Source organism: Crocodylus siamensis, chromosome 5 (assembly GCF_052110815.1).
Source record: "Crocodylus siamensis isolate JL-2025a chromosome 5, ASM5211081v1, whole genome shotgun sequence".
Lineage (NCBI taxonomy): Eukaryota > Metazoa > Chordata > Crocodylia > Crocodylidae > Crocodylus > Crocodylus siamensis.
Window position 1 is genome coordinate 123,643,768 of NC_143399.1, and position 9,033 is coordinate 123,652,800.

A 9,033-nucleotide genomic window follows, 5' to 3' on the forward strand; every position below is an offset into this window, starting at 1 on the left:
GCGGGGATGCTGATACATGAGATGCTGCAGCGTTTTAATTAGAGTGGCTCTCAGAGTTGCTCTAATTAAAGCACCGTCTCCCCACCCCCGGAGCAGCTTTAAAAGTGCCTATAGTTTTTAAGTGATACGTAATGTGTATTAGCATATTTTAATGCACATTAGATAAATAGCATGATTTTTAGTGACACTTTAATGTGCATTAAAATAGACTAATGTGCATTAAAATGAACTTGTAGATGCTCCCAGTAGTATGACCAAATTACATTTGGCATCTAGGCTACAAAAATGAGTTGCCAAATGAAGTGGATCAATTGTGCTGAAATGTGTCTCAGAACAGCTGGTTTACTTCACTAAGTGAAATAAATGTTGCCTGTTGTCCTGCAGGACAAAATTCAGGGCATGCCTCTGTAAACTGGAGAACTCTATGTTTCTCTGTTTACAGAGGCACACCCACCAAATCTGTATCATGCCCCAGAAGTCAGGTTTTTCCCATTTGCAGAAGCATATCCCGGGACAGAACTGGGATGCTTCTTGGGAAATGGGAAAATCCAAGCAAGTGCTTTTGGGGGCTCCAGGGACCCTGGGAGTGCCTGCCAGAATGGCTGGAAAGCACAGGCATTTCCAGGCTGCCCACTTTCTCCTGCCTTAAAACAAATAGACAACCCCTGCAAAATAGAGCAGAAATTGATACCACATTTTGTGGGATGATCTGGCCATTTGTTTTTGCTTTGTGCTGACATAATTTTTTTATGGCAGCACAAAGCATACTTCTGTTTGCAGCATTGGCAATGTGTAGGGGTACATGCAGGTGCACGTGCACCCTCTGAACATGGTGGTGCACCCCCTGTGAAAAGGCACTACTGATACTGCCAGCAGCGGCTGCAAGCGGTTGCCACTTGCTCCCTCCCTCCCTCAACACTGCCTGTGGGTGGTTTTCAAGCGCTGCTGGCTGCCGCCAACGCTGCCAGCTGCATCTGTGGCTGGTTGCTGGCCACTGGTTGGCACTAGCCATCCCCTCCCTGCCGCTGACAGCGCTGCAGCCACCTCTGGGAGCTCCCTACTTGCCACTGCCATGCTCCTGCTGCCAACTTGCTAGCGTCACCTGCAGGAGCTGTCTGTCCCCTCTGAGCCTCTGGGGGTAGGCGGCATTCATGGTTTGCTGCCTGATATATCTGCTTCAGTGTTAACTGTGCCTAACTATTAACTGTATACCCTTTTTCCCCTACAAAAAGGCTTGGTTTAATTCTTTTCTTCAGCAATTATGAGTTAGGAATAGAAACATTTTCTTTTTCTACTTCTTTTCACACCTTCCCTTCCCCCCATTCTGTCTCAAAGTTGGATTTGGTTATCTGATTTGAATTCCCTTCAAGTGAGAGTCTGATTTAATAGTATGCAGTTCTATTGTTCTGCCCCCAAACCCACAGCTCATTTATCCTGCTGGGGTTTTCTTGTATGGGACTGCCACCCATTTTCTGTTGACTAGAAGAAGCAGAGTAATCCTCAAGTACTTAAATGTGATCCACCTGTATCAACCAGCCTGTCACTTCTAAAGAGGACTGAAGACATTTTAACAAATAAGGCCGACCACACAGTGTCAACAAGCCCCCACAAGGAAAGGTAATTGAATGCATGCAGACTTTTACCTTTTCATGGAATCAGTTAGGCAAAACAGACACATTTTGTTCAAGTTAGATCCAAATTACGACAAGAAATCCAGGTCTGGAGTGGGAAATGCTACTCCACAAGCCTAAAGCTTGTCTAAAGCTTGAATGTTGTAGGTGTTTGTGACACAGACAATTCTTGGGTTGTCTGCCTCTGTTGGTTCAAATTTGAGTTTGGGGCTTAAATGTATTTTTAGAACTTAAAATCCACCCAACCTTTCAAGCTGAATTTCCTGAGCAGTTAGAAGGCGACAGCAGCAGCGAAGTTAGTAAGACTTGCACAAATCATTTTTGGGGACAGATTTTCAGTGCTTTTTGAAAATCTATTTCCTCTTAGACACCAAAACTGTAGTGAACATTTAAGCCCCAGACTTTTTTTCCCCCCTCTGAAGTGGGCCTTTGTGATTTCTTTAGGCAAGTAAAAAGATCTAGTTCACAATCATCAAATATCATTTGAAAATAGGACTTAAAACATGCAAAAACACATCATTTTAAAAAGTACTTGGTATTAAAGGAATATGTCATTTTTCACACAGTTGGAAGCTAGCGGAATGCAATTGTTTTCAGGTTTGGCAGAGAGGCAAAAGATGTACAGTCAACTGCTTTGTTGTTGTGTGTCCTTCCACCCTCATTGGAAGCTGCTTTTAACATAATGAAAACTCTAAAAGGAGTAGAGAGCAGTGTGGATAGGTCAAAAGTTCAAATTCATCTTACCTCACTTGTTCTCTCTGTGAATCAGACCCACTTACTAAGTAACACTCAAGGGTGCATTATCAAAGTGTTGTGCGAGGGGATTTAGTCATCTGATCCCTTTAATATCGATGGGAAGCATCCTGCTCTATCCCTACACACAGCATTTTTCTCTGTCCCCAGTCACGCCAAAAAGGTCTTTAAAAGCAAAGGGGGGAGAAATCAGTGTGGGTGTCAGGGGAAAATGTGTATGCCATTCATTATTGCTCTTTACATTCCTTTTTATGAAAATACTCAGTTCAGTCCTTGTTGCTCTTGCTGCTGCCAGCTTTCTTCTTTGTTCTAAATGTTGTGATATGGCAAGTAATAAGGCATATTCTCCGGCCTTTGCCTGTAGTTCTTTTATCCTGTATGTAAAAATCACATTTTTTATTACTCTTTACCCATATCATTTGAGGGTGATGAAAAAAAATTGAATTTTTTGGGTTTCAGAGGGAAAAAAGGAGCAATTCAAAATAGGTATGGGACCATATGGCTATTAATAAAAATACTTCCCAGATCATACAATAATGCCACCCGTGAGGGGAAGTTATGGAGAGTAGTGTTTGCCTGGGGGTCATATTCAGATCAGTGGTGAGACTTCTACTGATATCAATGGATTTGGGATCAGACCATTAAGAACTTTTTTTTAAATGGAAAATTGCTCCATTCATTGTTTTATCAGTCCTAAGTTATTACAACCTTTTTTGTTTCCTTTAGAGTATCCCTTATGGTAGCCAGATTTAAGAATAAAACATTCCAAATCTTGATATCACTACTTAATATTAAGGTAACTAGTGTAAAAGCCTGTAAAAAATGATGGGAAAAAATAGGCTACTTGTTATAGGGTACCACATTTCTGTTATCTACTGTGTCATTACCACTTGAGTTGTTCTGCTTGGTCTTCTTCTACAGAAAGGTATCCACCAATGTTTCCAAGTGCCTCCCTTCTGAACTCCTTTGGATATTTCCTGAGACACTGATGATTTTCCGTGCATGGTGCATTTGGATTCAATCCTCCATACAGTCCATGAAATCATACATCTTGTCACAATGATCTTTGCTCAACAGGCAATGCACTGTTGTACAATCAAATGTTTGTTTTAAAGTTCTGGTAATGCTTGTTGTTCTGATTTGTCATCAAATCCCACAAATACTCTGGAAATGGTCTTCTTGGAGGCAGAAGCACTTTACCCTTATGACAACAACTCTGGAATTCAGCAAGGCGGAGATGGAACTGGGACTAGCTACTGCCGGCCGACTCGAGTAAGACAGTTTCTAATTGGAGTTCAACACACCCACACTTTCGCCTGCCATGACTTGGTGTTTAAAGGAGTTGGTTCAGAACCTGGATGTGTAGTTCTATTAGTCGTCTCATAGTCGTCCCACGAAGCTCCCACGTTCCTGAGGGCTCTGCCACCCCTACACCCTTGCTCGTTCCACCGGTCTCTGATTGGCCACTTGGTACTTCCACATGACCTCCATCCCAAGAAGAAAAAGAGAAAAAAAAAAATCAAGCAGTCCTGGCCTGGGTTATTGTTCCAGCTCCTTTTAGCAGAGTGCAAACAAAATTGACAGTCATGAGGTCAGTCCCTCTTTTCTTCCACTACTGTCTCTTTAATGGCTCTCCCCAAGCCTCTTATTGGGGTCATCATGATTCCCTTTATCTCATTAGGTTCATCTGTGACACCGTTTTTGTCTTGTGCCCCTTTTAGGGACTTTATGGTACCAAAATTCTAGCATGCCCATCTATTAGAGGCTTTATGGTACCTTACTTTGCCAGGCTCTGCTGGCTCCCAGCATGGTAACAAGCAGTTCCAAGTACTGTCAGGTCAACAGTCCTCTCTCTTAGTTCCCTTTGGGGAGCTCGGTCTCTGGAGGAGTCTCCTACCGGCTCTCCACATTGCTCTCAAGGTTCCCTGCAGCGTGGCTCGGCTCAATCCTCCTCCTTCTGGTTCCACGTTCCCCCTTCTTGCCTGTTCCAGGCTCCTCTTTATACCAGCATTGGAGTTCCCAGCCCCTCCCCTCCAGAAACACCTGGGTAAGGAGGGTTTCTGCCAGGCTCTTTGGAGCTGTGGGTCTGGGGCCACTGATCCTTTGTTTAGCCCGTGTGCTTTTGAGCCCTGTGACTCACTCTCTTTCTCACAAACATGGAGAGGGGCCAGAGGAGGGCCACTCGCATGATCAGAGGGCAGCAGGGCAGGCCCTACGTGGAGAGGCTCCGGGACCTGAACCTGTTCAGCCTCCACAAGAGAAGGCTGAGGGGGGATCTAGTGGCCTGTTACAAACTAGTCAGGGGGGACCAGCAGGCATTGTGGGAGTCCCTGTTCCCCTGAGCACTACCAGGAGTGACTAGCTATAATGGTCACAAGCTGGCAGAGGGTAAATTCAGATTAGACATCAGGAGGCGCTACTTCACTGTCAGGGCGGCTAGGATCTGGAACCAACTTCCAAGGAAAGTGGTGCTGGCTCCTACCCTGGGGGTCTTTAAGAGGAGGCTAGACAATCACCTTGCTGGGGTCGTTTGACCCCAGTACACTTTTCTGCCATGGCAGGGGGTCGGACTTGAAGATCTGCTCAGGTCCCTTCCGACCCTACCAACTATGAAACCATATGACCATCTTTCAGCTTGGAAGTTTAAAGAGTACAAAATTGGCACACCACATCCATCAATCCACAACTATGTTCCTCAGTCTCATCTTCAGTGAATCTCTTGTTGTCTACTCTTTCAGCCAGTCTTCTATTGCCTCTGCAAACCCTTTGCCTTTCCATTGCATCTTTTCTACGGCGTCCTTTTTGCTCATCTGTTTCGTTTTGTCTTACTCTTGCCATTCTTTCTGCATTCAATGGTCGTCTAGTCTCTGCTTCACCCATTATCTCTGCAAACCCTTTGCCTTTCCATTGCATCTCTTCCTTGATGTCCTCTTTGCTCATTTGTTTCATTTTGTCTTACTCTTGCCATTCTTTCTGCGTTCAATTGCTGTCTATTCTCTGCTTCACTTTGGTAAGTGTGTTATGGGTTAAAGTTAAAATAAGGGTGTTAAGGGACAGTTTTTGCTTGGATACTGAGACTGCACCATAACTAATTGAAGTCAATCACTAAAAGTCCAGAAACGTGGGTGCAAATATGTTTTTTTGAGCGTGACAGACAGAATGACAAAGACACAAATGAAGCAAATAATTATAGAGGATAATATTTCTGGTAAGAACTTGGAGTGTTTCAATATTTTGATATTTGCAAAATGTGTACTATTACACTACTTGAAACACAGCTCTCCGTAACTTCTGGGAGGCATTGTTGTGTGACCTAAAAATGGTTACAAAAATGTTTTTATTATAACAATTGCTCTACTGTAAATTTTAGAGTTGTAAATCAACAGTACTGGTGATACAAGTAGTGACTATCTGCAATCAGTCCCAATGAAAGTTTCAGGTGTCTTGGAAACTTTCTTGAAAATGCCTCATAACTCTCTCTTGGCTGGTTTGCATAGTTAGAGACATACAAGATTCTTTTTTCACATTTGTGTGGTGGAGCTAAGTGAAAATCTGTTCTCCCTTTTCTGTTGCAAGTATTTATCTACCTGGGTGGAAAGAGAATGCTGTGGATATAGTGTATCTATCTGGATTTAAGCAAACAAGGTTCTTTGCATAAATGTGGTATCTTTATTTATATCAACTAAATAGTTGGAAAAAATTGTTCTTTGCAAGCTTTTGGGTACGAATACCCTTCTTCAGGAGTAGGTGGTGTTTTGTGTGCTCTCCTGGGTGGAATAGAAGCCAAAGCCAAAGCTTTTATTCCATGGGGAGAGCACACAGAACATCAGCAAACTCTCCCTGTACCTGAAGAAGGGTGTTTGTGCCCAAAAGTTTGCAAAGAACATTTTTTCCCAACTATTTACTTGGTCTAATAAAAAATATCACATTTACTTCCCACAAGTCCTAAGTGAGAAAAGCCCATCAAACCTCTATTCCGGAAAGCTAGGAGGAGCTAGCTGTTGCCCCCTCCAAACCATCTCTCAGTAGCTGGTAGGAAGCATACTGGATTTCCCTTAATGAACTGGTGGGTGGGCCATGAATTTCCCCTCTGTCTTAGGATGTATTTCCATCATCCTCCTTTACCAGCTAGAAGATTCATTACTTTTACAGTGGGAAATCAGTCTAATCTTTGGCCCTAAGCCTTACATCTCTACAGGGTAAATCCAGTGAACTAAATGTTCTCTCTCTCCTGATGTCTAGCTTGGTTTTTTAGCTATAAAGTGGCAACAGCTAGCTGTTTGGAGCCCCAGTAAATGGCTTTCTTCTTCGGATGCCATTTTACTTGAGCTCCTGGTCCAACTAGGACAAGTTGGGTAGAAAATGTTTCTGTAGCCCCAGACTTAGCTCACCATTTCTGAGGCTGGCATTCCTGGATTTTACATGGGGGCTAAGATAGGGCTTGTAGTGGCAGGTCACTTGCAAGTAGAACCATGGTGTGGCAATTGCTATCTCATAATAGTAACAACAGTACTGCTCATCAGTACTTCAGTAAGGCTCATTCCTATTTTCTGTGGGTTTTTTTCCAGATGTCCTTTTTCATTGTGGAGTTGTCACATTGGACTTAGTTTAAAAGGCACTGGCATAATGGGAAGCAGAGTCCAAACAACTGGAATTCACAAGGCTTGGCCAGAAGAATGTGGTAACACACGGGGCCCATCGGCCACAGTGGTAGGAGGCTTTGTACATCAGGGACAAGATTGTGAAGCAAACTGAGGACCACCTGCTGCAAAGGGGAAGGGAGGGGAATATTTTGTTACACCCCTTTAAAGCTAGAGCATCTTCCCTTTGCTCTAGTCAATTTGATCACTCAGTGTGTCCTTCCTGCTTCTGTTCCTCCCTGCCCACTTACCCCGGGTGCAAACATCAGATATATAGCTCTGACTGTGTTTGGATCCAGACAGTGTGACATGGGTCTTGTTCTTTCTTGTGCACAACCACTTCACTTCTGTTCACACTCAAGGCCACAGTAAGGACCAATTTTAGCTCTGGAGTAAATAGACACAGTTCTAAGGCACATCTGCTTGGCCCAGATTATAACCCAGAGCCTGTTCTTTATCCATCAGTTTACCATAACATGGTCACAATCACACGAACTTTGTAAGCCAAGAACATTTTGTTGTATTCAGGCTTTTCTTTCATTGAGTTTAGTAGGGACAACTCGTGAGCAAAATTATTATGTTTTGAGAAGACATCAGCCAGAAAACCATGGAAAATCTAAGTAATAGTTTCTATATTGTGTTTGTATTCCACTTTTGTTTTTCTTTTTAAAGGGCTCTTTCCTTCCCTTAAAATTAAAGATAACTAATACAAGCAAATGCAGGCTTTGCACACAATTACATTTGGCATTTGCATAATATGTCATCTACTTTTAATAGCAACTGGCTTAGTTCTGTGTTCATCTAGAGTGAGTGAATGAGCTAAATTTAACAACAAATGCCAAGCATACTGACATTTTTAAGTGCAGCCTTGATAATTTCAGATCTCCCTCCCTTCATGTGCATCTTTTTGTATAAAGTTAAGTTAAACTGGGTTGATCAGGAAATGCAAAAAAGGCTTGTGAAGAATATCTGAATGTGTTGAAATTTCCTATGAATTTTAAGAAGCAAATGTTCTGAAAGTTTATTTGGGAAAGTAGCTCTTCATTTTTTGTAATTATAACATTTGAAAGAGACTGTTTGATAGTTTTCAGATGGAAAAAAGTGACATTACTGGTAAGTACCTTCCAAAGAACATTTGTTTAAACCATAAAAATAAAACAAAGAAGAAAAACAGCACAAAATAAGAGGATAGTATTTTCAAAAGAGTACAGATGATCCTGAATTTCCCTCTATCACTTCCAACAGGAGTCTGTTATAACTTTCAGTGTAGTAGGTTAGACGAACACCTGGGATATTTTAGATCCTCACTGTAGACTTTGGATCAAACTTTTAAAAACTAACTTCATTCTGTGCAAACAACTGGTTGCCTGATAAGTTTAGATGCTTAAGTATTACAGGTACCTCTATCCTAAACTTCAGAGGTATTATAAAATTCTTTCTTGGTTATTTTTACCTGAAGTTCAGGTTGTAAAATAGAGACCTTTCTAAAACTGTTGAAGTCCAGAAAAAAAATTACCTAGTATCTTTCCCATAGACAGGCATTTATAATATTTCAGCAGATATAGAGCTGGTTGAAAATCATAATTTCCATTTCTCAGGAAATACTGGCATTTCCAAACCAAATCAGAATTGGAACAAAAAATAAAAATAAAACTATATTTCATGCGAAATGGAGTTTCTGAGGAATTCCAGTTTGGTACAACTGAAACATTTCATTTCAATAATGTCAAATGATTGAGTTTTGATTTAATTTTGTGTCAACCATTATTTTATGTTAAAATATTAAATATAACATGAGAACATAATATAACATATACAAGTCAAAATGAATCAAGATTAGAAGTGGCAAAATATTGAAACAAAACATTGAGGCTTTTTCTTTCTGAAAATGCTATCAATTGACATATTTGTGAAATACATTTTGTTTTCAACAGAACTGCATTTTTGATGGAAGATTGCTCCACTGATTTTATGTTTGTTTTTGATGGGTCCTAGGTTATTACAAAACG

At 41.4% G+C, this 9,033-nt stretch overlaps 1 long non-coding RNA gene across 1 annotated transcript in view; it reads left to right on the forward strand.

Annotated features, from left to right (window-relative positions):
- The window catches only part of LOC149864523 (uncharacterized), a 134,730-nt gene extending 127,654 nt beyond the window's left edge, over positions 1–7,076 (forward strand). The window contains exon 3 of the long non-coding RNA XR_016442601.1: positions 6,953–7,076. This is a non-coding gene — a long non-coding RNA (uncharacterized LOC149864523). The remainder of the gene's footprint in view (positions 1–6,952) is intronic.
- Positions 7,077–9,033: the final 1,957 nt, after the last annotated feature.